Raw genomic sequence first — 9,305 nt, forward strand, 5'->3', positions numbered from 1 at the left:
AGAGAGAGTAGAGCAACACCCTGGCATTCCCGTTGTGACAAGAACAATTCATAAAGGCTGGAAGGAAACTATTTAGATTGTAGTCTCGTATACAAATCCCTCATAGTAGGAGTGTGACCCATAATAAGCCTCCAATTATATTTTTATTTTTGTAGTCTCTTTTGGTTTTCAGTTATCCATGCCCTCTATACAAAGAGTTTTCTTTTGGTTATAGTCAAATTTCAGTAATGAAAAATTGAGAGGATAACCTTTCATCTTGATGTAATACATCATTTTCTCTAACAATGAAGATTCATCTTTCAAAGAAGAATTATAAAAGTTAGTATTATTGTTTAAAAAAAATTATTATAATAGATATGATTTATTATTAAATATTTCTTAATAATAAAAAATATAACATTTTATCAATTAAGAAATTATATTATTTATTTATAAATATTTTTAAAAGTCAATTAATTTAATAATATTCAAGTATTTTATATTCTAATTTATTCATATAATTTTCATTAATTTAAAAAATAATAATAATAAATTAAACTCTTATCCAATAAAGAAAATATATAAAATTATCGTTGAGCTGTTATATAATAAATAAGGATTATACAATTTTATAATATTATCAATTTACATCACATCAGTAAAAATCATAAAATAACTACTAACAAAAACATTGATACCTTTGAGGGATATATCCACATAAACTCTTAGTCCACATAAACCCTAAGAGTTATGTGGAAATTTTCTACACAATTATAGTATTATCCATTGACATCAAATCAATAAAAATCATAAAATAACAACTAACAAAAGCATTGATACATTTGAGGGATATATCCACATAAACACTAAGAGTTATATGGAAATTATCTCATGAAAGATGGATGATGAGAAAGAAATGAAAATATTGATACATTTTGAGAGATATATCCACATAAACACTAAGAGTTATATGGAAATTATCTCATGAAAGATGGATGATGAGAAATAAATTATTTTAAATCAAACATGGAAAGATGGATGGTGAGATGGAATGATTTATCACATCAAGTTCTACAACTTCCACTTTTATCAATATTTCATTAGAATTTATTAAAAAAATATCTATAATATAGAAACAATTTTATAATATCTAAATATTTATCAAATATAATTTTGACCCTGGCCTTCCGATAAGTGTAAAATTAAGTATATAAAGGTAGCGCGGTCACTGAAAGGTGGCGGCCCCAGAGATGGTAGATTTGGTAATGAAAAGTGGCATATAAGGGTATTGGGCAAAGTGAAAGGTGCAGGTAATTGGGTACTGGGGGCTCTAGGATAGTTTCCTCGTCCAGGGCGATCCTTCCTATGTGACGGTGGACTGATCCATCCTGGGTGTTACTGGGGAGGCGTACGTAAAGCGAACAGAAAGGGTAATGTTCTAGGGGGCGGATCTAGAGAAAGCGAAATGAAAGCGAACAGAATACGGACTGAATGCGAACTGACTACGGATGTTTAACATAAAGCGGAAGGCAAGTCCATAGGGAAAGGTGTATAAAGGCAAGGTTGGTCAGAGGGTAAGGGTGTTTCATGGAATCGGTGATCTACCTCACACGACTTGGCTTCGGTCCCCTCCTTCTTCCTTTGTCCGCTCTGATACGGCCAGCCAGCATCATTGTAAGAATCCAATCAGTATCGGTGGTTCATTGACTTGGTGCACCTACCCACCTCACTCAAACGACTGGGCTTATTCCACCACCACTCTGTTTCGCTAAGCTTCAATCTATCTTTGATTCGGCCACAACTCCTCCATCGGTAACACTTAAAGCATGGATGTATCCTGTTAAGCATCCTGGGATTGATCCAGGGGCGTACTGGGGAATCAGGGTAATAGTACCCTACCCACGTAGCCAATAGGGAAAGCGACTACCCACATAGCCGATAGGAATTAGGTCAACCCACATAGCCGGTATGGAAATGTGGCAAAGGCTAACCAGCCATATATTGAGTCATAAATGCCCTTGCCATCTATGTATGTGGTGCATGTCAGTGGGATGGCATACATTACTCCGACGGGCGACCTCGTGTTTCCGGTGACATACGCGGGACCCACCAACAAGGGCCCGCCCGCCCCGTCTCGTTTTTTACTCTGGCGGCCAGCATGTGTTTCCGGTGGAGTATGTGGAGGAGTAGTCGGAGAATGTGTTTCAGGCCGCGTGGGGATGAGCATTGACGCAGATAATTAATTACGTACATTTCTCCACAGTCCGTCATTTTACTCGCTGCTCCCAACACCAATCATGAAGCCGCGCGATTCACCGATTTGAATTTGAATTGATTTATCGCGCCAATTTCATTTTCATTTGCAGTCAATATCCGAGGATTGAATCGTGGAGTTTGGCTTGTTTTGTTACAGTGTTGTGGAATCGAGTTTGTTTGAGGTTAAGGAATGGGATGCAATGGACAAAACCTTTATGGGGCACCAGGGCTCTTCTTCCTCAATCACTTTGGATGGGTATGAAGGGTAATTCCCCATGGATATTTCTACGCGGTTATGGATTGCTTCTACGAGAAGACATGGAGCCACACTCCGCAGTACAAGATCGGATACTGCCAGCAGTGTCCAGAGAAGGTGTCATGGCCCGTGGAATTAGGGCAACGGCCCTCTCCATACTTCAACGCTGGAATGTTTGTTTTTGAGCCGAGTCAGCTGACATTCGACCGCCTTTTGGAAACTCTGATGGCTACTGTGCCAATGCCCTTCGCAGAACAGGTCTGGATCTGTTCTCATTTCAGTGAGGATCATGCACATTTTTGTTTGGTTTACCAGATCTAATTTTGACTAAATTGTGGTATATGTTTTGTAGGATTTCTTGAATATGTATTTTGAGAAGATATACAAGCCCATTCCTCTGGTGTACAATCTGGTTCTAGCCATGATGTGGCGGCATCCCGAGAACGTGGACTTGGACACTGGCAAAGTTGTTCACTACTGTGCTGCTGTAAGCTTTCTTTTCACTGCAGATTTGGGTTCAATAGAAACAATATGATTTATATATGAAAGACGAGATAGGTGTTCTGAGCGTACAGGGTTATATTAATGGATGTATGTGGATGTGCAGGGATCGAAGCCGTATATTGGTTAGCCCTTGCCTTTGCAAAACAAGTCTCTGTGGGAGGAGAATTTTGTGGCCAGACTTTGAAGATGCATGAGATGAATTGGTGACACGGGGAAGATGACAAAAAATAAGTCTTAAATTCTTATCAAATCATTTATAGTTAACAATGTGGACTGAGAATGAAAATATTAATGGTATTAATCTTTTGGTGTTGTGATATCGATTGCAGGGGATTATTGGAAGAGATTTGAGAGACTTTTAAAATATTCCATGGTATTTTCCGAATGCAGATGAGCTTAGAAAAACGGTAAATAAGTGTGGAGCTTTTGAGATTGAGATTTTAAAGTGTGCGAGAGGGTGCCGAGTATGTGTGAGGAAGATTTTGAAGAGTATATTAAGAGGAAAATATGGAGGAAAATATGGAGAGGGAAGATATAAAGACGCTGGTGCAGAAATGGTGGGACATATACAATGACCCCTCGTTGGATCACTCGAGATCATGCGACATAATTCCAGATCCAATTTCAGAGTTGGATGGAAAATCAAATGATCTGCAACGAGTGGCTGCTAATTCATTATTTGCTGCTGCGACGGCAACAAATCCCAACTTAATGCCTGCACCGCCTGCAACTTAAGAGATTTCAAATTTGCAGAAGTCGCCTGTAGCATAAGATATTTATATATGTATATTTTAATCCACCGGCATAGACGGGGACAATTTGTATATCATACAGAAGATCATACTATATGTCCTCAAAGATGAGGATATTGCTGTTGCGCTTACAGTTATTGGTTGTAAATTAATCGAATTTATTTAATATTTGTAAATATACAAATTGACATTTGTATGACTGGACGTACATGGTTACTCTTTCGTTTTCTATAATTCAAAAAATATTTAATTTTCATTTAATTCTGCATCGATATGAAAATATTTACACGCATGCAATGTGACGTAATTATGAATTATTATAAAATTTAGTAAACCCTGATGGCTAGTAAAAGCCAAACTTCACTGGTATCTTTCATCATTAGTCATCAGCAATGTTATATAGTTTTGTTGGGTAGGAAAAAGGTGTAATTTTATATATATGTATATATATATATATATATATATATATGCATTTAAATATGATGATTTATTAGGATTCTAGAAAGACGGGTTATATAGTCATCGTTTTCCATAATAACTATAATAAAACTAAATATAAATATCAAAACAATGTTGGTACGTGTAATTGTTATATGAGATAAGTATGAATAAATGGAGATATACTAAAAAGTCTTACAAAATGTTGTTGAAGTATGTGAACTTAAAGAAAATTGTTATATTTAATCAGTTTTATTAATGAATGGTTTATGATAAAATTGATAGAGCTGATCATTTTGTTGTTGTTTTTTGATCTATGAGGTCCCAAAATCCAATCATAATTTTTTTTAGAATGACTATCTACTCTATTCTCAATTGTAAACATAAACAACAATTTTGAGGATAAGAGTTGTACATAGTTTGTTGGAACTTGCTCCCAAACCCATTTTTAGAGAAAATAAATGAGTTTCCAAAATATGTAATACAAATCCTCCCCCACATCCAAAAGTGTCTCCTTGCGAAGTCCCATCAAAGAATTCCCAAGGATGAGATCTATCAACGACTGTTGGATTTAGGATTCTATTGTTATTATCTCTTTAGTCCTTCAAGAGAAGGTCATAAACAACTAAAATTTGTGTCGCAAAAACTTCAATGGGAAAGATGTCATCTTCAAAGATAGCTCTATTTCTTGCAAGCCAAACTCCCCAAACTATTAAAAGAGGCAATACTTGATACAATTTGTTCTCCCTCAATGAGTCCACTGAATACATACCTCCATTAACTCTTCACCTAACCAAATACCTGCAAATATGAACTTTTTCATAACATATTTTCAAACACCTTTAAAATAAGGACACAGTAAGAATAAATGATTGAGATATTCTTGAATCATCAACTTTGCATAGGACACATTTGTTTGGGCCTTGAAAAAATCTCCTTGTTAAATTCTCCCAAGTTGGGAACTTTAATTTTCCATAAAAGTTCCCACCAGTCCTCATGAACATCCTACAATCTATCAGATATAAGAAAAGAATATCCAAATTTTAGCGTATAAACCCCTTAGGAATCATGGGACCAAACCAACTCATCCTCCTCTTGAGCTAATATGAGATGTGTTGCAGGTAAACTGCCAATGTATCTAATCTAGAAATGATGAAGATGCATGGGTATGCCTAAATGATATTTCAAAACCCAACCTCGATTCCATAGATTTGTTTGTGCTAGATCTACAATTTGACTCAAGTAAGCGAGGTCATTACCATGTAGATATTCAATCAAATGTTCAAGAAGTCTGTGATCAATATGAATTCCAATCCAAGGATTGATCAACCTTTAAATGTGATCCATCACCCACTTTCCAAGCTAGGCTTGAATCAATCAATAAAAATTACGAGAGAACAACTTTCCAAATGATAAAAACATTGCTTTTCAATTTATTGGGTAAGCAAATCTAGTCCTCTCACTGCATAGGGTGTATATATTAGATATACACCACTTTCGTCCAATGAGAGTGAGTTTTTAGTAATTTCCAACCAAATTTAGTTGCTAAAGCTTTTGAAAAAAATGTAAGTCCTTTAAACCCTAACCTCCAAAATCTTTAGGAGCAACTATTATTATCTGGATTACCCATGGAAGAATAGATTGATCTGATAAACCTGACCATAAAAGATTACAACGTTTTTTTTTATCTTGTTTAATATGCCTTTTGGAATCCAGGAAAGCCGCATCCAAGAAACTAATATTGCCTCAAGGACTGATTTAATAAGAAAAAGTCTTCCAGCTCTAGAAAGCCATCTTAAGATCCAATTTTTAAGCCTTTTTTCAATTTTTTCTATTAACCAAAATCCTTCTGCAAATTTATATGAGTTAGGTTTTAACTTAACTCCAAAATATTTCAATCCCACAACAATCTCATCTGTGACAAAGGGAAACATACCTTGATAAAAATCCATATCTTCAACATTCAACCCACAAATAGATAAAGTAGATTTTGTTATGTTAATCTTAATACCTTTAACAACTTCAAAAGAGCAAGTGCATATTTGATGGTTGTAGAATATCTTCTTGTAACATCACAAAAGATGAGAATGTTATCTACAAATAGTAAATTTGAAGTGAGAAGCCCAAAAAATACACATAATTGTTGGAAATAATACTGAGAGGGGGGGGGGGGGGGGGTGAATCAGTATTATTAATTTCTTTTCAATAAATTATCCAGATTTATGCTTTAAATTATTCTTCCAAAATTGATAATTAACTTGTATGTCAGTACCATAAAATGATGAACAAGAACAGTTAAAAACAGATTGTCACACAACGGAACACCTAATATAAGGTGGAAACCCAATGTGGGTGAAAACCACCTGCTGCAATATGTCTCTGTCTTCTTTCAAATAGAATTTCTTTTACAATGAATTTTTACTGGTGCAGTCCTTTACCAGTACGCAGGCTGCAACCTGCAGAGGGCTACAACCCTCTCTCGTTTTCCAGTCTCTCCTGGAAGGAGCTACAAGCCCCTACTTCGTTCAAGTACCACGTTTCATTAATTTTCAGACTGGATCCAAGAAGATCAAATGGTCATCAAGTATAAACAAACCTTCAGAATTACCCAGGCATTAGATCAATATATATTTTCTTTATACAACATATCTTTCAAAATCACCCAAGCGCCAACCCAAGAACTATATCAAAATATAAATAAATGCTCGATCTGGTCACCCATTAAAACATAGGTTGTTTATGCCGAAATCAGAACACAATGCAGAAGATATACATATAACAGTGCACCCGGAGGCTAGGCACAAGACAAACCCAATATGCGCACCCAGAACCTGAACTGCAATACACTTGAAGCAATGTGATTCCTCTCGAAGAAATGTCTGAACTTCAAGCCTGCGATCCTTTGCTCTGTTCTACGTGCATTCTCCTTGATCAGTAATTGCTCCTTAACCAATCACAAGAATGCCAATCAATTCTCCCTTAAGATCTTCAATTCATAATCAATGTGTTGCCAAAGGATCTCTTTTCTTCTTATATAGTCATGATTTTGATAAAACCATGAGTCGAAACCAGAGGATCCGAAATCCTGTGGCGCAACTGTTTTAACCGATCTCTTAAGAAAAAGGCTTAAGCGGGAAAACGATGAAAACGGTCCAAACAAAAAAAGGCGGAATTTAAACTGAATGAACCCATAATAATACTATATCAGGTCCGCTTCTCATCGCTACCAGCGCATGCCCATATCATGGCCTATTCCCGACGTCCGATCCAATGGATCGGATGCGACATGCCCATTAACCAGCCTTTATATATATATATATATATATATATATATATATATATATATATATATATATATATATATATATATCGGGTCTGCTGTTTTCATTGCTATCGGAAATTTGAAGTGGAAGGCTTTTATAAACTGTGCAATCACCGCGGATGCGATGTTATTATAAAATCCATTTAAAGCTTCCATCGGGTCCGCCACCTCTTATCGCAATTGGAGGATTGGGGTGGACGACCCTATATACATTGCGACATTCTGCGAATGCGATATTATTATAAACCACATTTGAAATGCCATCGGGTCCATATGTTATCGCAGTGGATTACCACGAATGCGATGTTAATATATGCTGCCTTTAATGCTTCCATCGGGTCCGCCACCTCTTATCGCAATCCGAGGATTGGGGTGGGCAACCCTTTATGCATTGCGATATACTGTGGATGCAATATTATTATAAACCAAAAGCGATATGCCGTCGGGTCCAATGCATACATGCTATTGATTATTATGTAATACATACATAGATATATATATATATATATATATATATATATATATATATATATATATATATATATATATATATATATATATATATATATATATATATATATATATATATATATATATATATATATATATATATATATATATATATATATATATATGTATATATATATGGGTTTTAAGTGCCCAAACACCTCCCAATAGTATTAATGAATGCATATATGGGATTTGATCGGCCGAACAACTCCCGATAGAGTTAAACCATGCATCCAAGGGTTATATAGGCCCGATTCCTCCCGATAACTACTTCTTTGGCATATATAAGTGAGATGTTCGTCTATGAGAGGGTTGCCATCAAGTACAACGCATGCATCACAATGCCAACAATAATCCTTTCAAAGAACCACTTCTTTTAGCCTCCCAAGAATTTGACTTAATCCTTTAGTGACCAATAAAAATAGAAGAGGTGATAATTGACATCAAACTTGCCGAAAGACCTCTTTGAGCATGAAAGAAAGGTGAGGTTGATCATGGGTTGATCAATTTATCAGAACAATGAAGGAAATAAAGGTTATGTAGCTCATAATCCAGTTTACAATTGGAATACTAAACCCCAGATGTGTAAGTAAGAGACAAATATAGATCCAACTTACTCGATCATATACTTTTGAAAGGTAAACCTTTAGAATTGCACCTTTGATATTCCTTAATTTTGGACTATGTAGTCCTTCCTCGGCTACTCCAATAGCTTCATGGATCTGACACACTTCAAGGAAGCTAAACTACTCTTTTGATATCGCTTTAGATAAGATTGGCTTTAAATGATGGGCAATGACCTTATATACACAATCACATAGAGATATGTGTTGAAACTCGTCAAAAGTAGTAGGGTTGTCTACTTTTGGAATTTAAGCGATAAAAGTACTATTAAATGAATATAGAACCAACCCTGTAGTTCATAATTTTTCCACAACACAAAGAATATCATCTCCAATTAGTTCATAAAAAGCAATGAAAATTTTCACTCACCACTTGTCAAGACCAAGACTCTTGTCCTTTTGAAAAATTGAGAACACCTCTTTTAATTCTTCAGATGTCATTTCCTCCATTATAGGCGCATTCTTTACATTATTTGAAAAACTAGGAAAAAAGAAGGCAATCACACAACTTCTGTTATCATTGCTTATCGAGGTTATTTAAACAAGGATTCAAAATGAGACTTTCCCATATTTGCAAGATCTTCAAACAAAGAGGCTCTATTACCTTCTAGGTCATGCAGTTCCCATATAGTATTTGTAGATTTCTTGCCTTTTGCAACATTATG

General features: G+C 35.4%; 1 pseudogene; it reads left to right on the forward strand.

The window, feature by feature from the left end:
• Positions 1-2,530: 2,530 nt before the first annotated feature.
• On the forward strand, positions 2,531-3,122 carry LOC149187862 (galactinol synthase 2 pseudogene; annotated as a pseudogene).
• Positions 3,123-9,305: the final 6,183 nt, after the last annotated feature.

The sequence above is a fragment of the Pinus tabuliformis genome, chromosome 3_1 (genome assembly GCF_031772625.1).
Source record: "Pinus tabuliformis cultivar Carrire ecotype Pingquan chromosome 3_1, CPIR1, whole genome shotgun sequence".
In the NCBI taxonomy this organism is placed as follows: Eukaryota; Viridiplantae; Streptophyta; class Pinopsida; order Pinales; family Pinaceae; genus Pinus; species Pinus tabuliformis.